Raw genomic sequence first — 2,559 nt, forward strand, 5'->3', positions numbered from 1 at the left:
AAATATACAGACAATATATTGTCCATGGGAGAAGAAACATTAGGTCTTCCTGAATCAAGTCTGCACATGATCAGTACCATTGGTCAAAACGATCATTTTAAAATATATTTCAAACTAGGACCAGAAAACGTTAATAATCGTTTTTAATTCGATGTTTGGAGGTCCGTAGAAATCTCGAGGTCTCAGACAACTGCCTGTGTTTGCCTAATGGTGGACCTCTTTGTCCTAATGGTGCGAACCAGTCGGAATGATGAAGTCGGGATTTTCGGGTTCATAGTTGGAAATGTCACGGCTGGTTATACCAAGCCCTGCCCTTTTGTTGATGTTCTGCTGTGTTTTGGGTTCTTTCCTGTATGCTGGTTCCTGTTAGCTGTTTCCAGTTTGCCTGTTTCCTGGTTCCTGATTCCTGTTTTCCTGCATTTTATTTTTGACATTAAAAGTCATGTTTTCCTCCATCACGCCTGCGTTCTCTGCATCTTGGGGTTCGTCACCTGCATCTCCTGACAGGAAGTTTCAACTAAAACGCCCAGCAAAGTTGTTTTTCCTACTCGGAAAGTCGGAGAGTTCTCACCGCCCCGGAGTTTGCTTTCAAAAATGGCTGCTCTGAGTGCAAACAATGATAGAAGCTTCTTTAATATAATAGCACTTCTGACTAGTTTTTTCGGACTAAATCAGACAATATACTGTTGGACGTATGTGTCACTGTAATTGGTACATTTGTATTTACAAGGCTCTTCTGGGACTATTGCCCGAATACCTTTGTGCAATGATTTCACAGAGAAGTTGGAACTCTTATGCACTGACATCCAACGATCAACTGTTGCTCTCTGTCCCGTTTGCTCGCACTGAGCTGGGGAACAAAGCTTTTGTCTATGCAGCTCCTTGTGCTTGGAACATGCTACAAAGAGACTGGAAACTGACTGAATTTTTATCCTTAGATGCTTTGAAATCCAAACTGAGAGCATTTGAAGGAGCCTCAGTTATCTGTAACTGTTTTACTTAATGTCCATCTTGTCATTTTAATGTGAATTTAATTGTATGTGTAACTCTGCCAAGACTCCCTTGAAAAAGAGGTTTTTAATCCCAATGGGATTTTTTCCTGGTTAAATTAAAAATTAAAAAAATTACTGTAGTACAAGTTACCAATTGTCATGTGGTATAGGTGTACTACACTATATCGCTAGCAATGGCGTCTTTGTGTTTCCTCTTCATCCACGGTGTTTAAGGGTTGCAAAAGAAGTACATATTTGTCTAGAAGTTGTTCAAACTCAGATAAGGCAAGGGCTTTCGTGGATGTGGCCGCCTTGATTTTCGACTTCGTAACTGGAACGCTAGTAGCTCGGCCTTGACGTCATTCCGACTTCTGATGTAAATGGAACCATAACAGGTTTGATTATCTTATTTGGTCAGATAAGAATATGTTTATACACGTTTAGATCAGGGAAGGTAATGAGGAATCAGTGTGTCTTGTATTTATGTTAGCATGTGAACTAGCTAGTGATTAGCACGCTAGATTGCTTCTCTACAGTAAATGAGCAATTTCACTGGTCCGTGAGTTACACTGTTACAAAAACTGCCAGGAGTTTTGCCAGGAGTTTTACCGCGATTTCACCGTTACGTACAATGTTTGGCCGTACGATAATCAAGACAGTACATGAACATCAGGGCCAAGTTTTCATCGTGGTTCGTAAGTTTATCAAAGAGCAATTATCAATCACGGTTTTACCATAATTTGGATTTAAAACGGTAACACTAACTGTTGGGGGTTTTACCGTGGTTTATCTTTTGCTATTCCCTAGCTATGGACAATGTTTGGCCGTTCTATAACTGAGACACCACACGAAAATCAGGACAACATTTTTGTCAGAAACATAAACCTACGAAAAGTGGGGTGTAAGAAAGCGATTTCTAAAACTACGCCATATTTTTCTTATTATTATTTTTCAAGGTGATTCGGATGCCATGAGGTGGCGACTTGTCCAGGGGTGTACCCTGCCTTCCGCCCGGGTGCAGCTGGGATAGGCTCCGGCCAACCCCCGTGACCCCGGAAGGGACAAGCGTCAGAAAATGGATGGATGGACGGATCATATTCTCATATAATCAAGGTCGTATTAACAATGCATATTATTTATGTGTCACAAAAAAAGTACAAAGAAATCAGGGAAAACTTTTCGCCGAAAACTACCCATCAAGTTTTGAAGAGCGATTATCGATTACGTTTTTATGCTAATTTTAATTTGAAACGGTAATTCTAACTATCTGGTGTTTTACTACGATTCATCGTTAATACCGCTAATCATTACAGGCAATCTTTGGCCTTATGATAATCGAGACAGTATGTGAAAATTAGGGCAAAATTCTAAAAAATAAAATAAATTGACATCCGAATCACAATTTCTATTTTTTACAATTCTAAAATCCATTATTTTCAAAAATGTATCCAAAAAAAACCAGCTCTTTAACACTTACTTGCGTATACCTCATACATCAACAGCCAAGTGGAGCTTTTGTAACCTGTAAGCTGTTTTAGTATATGTATATATACAGTGTGTGTATATA

General features: G+C 39.3%; 1 long non-coding RNA gene across 1 annotated transcript in view; it reads left to right on the forward strand.

Annotated features, from left to right (window-relative positions):
- Positions 1–2,148, forward strand: part of LOC133639623 (uncharacterized) — a 19,559-nt gene extending 17,411 nt beyond the window's left edge. Inside the window, exon 3 of the long non-coding RNA XR_009823824.1 lies at positions 1,949–2,148. This is a non-coding gene — a long non-coding RNA (uncharacterized LOC133639623). The remainder of the gene's footprint in view (positions 1–1,948) is intronic.
- Positions 2,149–2,559: the final 411 nt, after the last annotated feature.

This window comes from Entelurus aequoreus, linkage group LG02 (genome assembly GCF_033978785.1).
Source record: "Entelurus aequoreus isolate RoL-2023_Sb linkage group LG02, RoL_Eaeq_v1.1, whole genome shotgun sequence".
Taxonomy (NCBI): Eukaryota; Metazoa; Chordata; class Actinopteri; order Syngnathiformes; family Syngnathidae; genus Entelurus; species Entelurus aequoreus.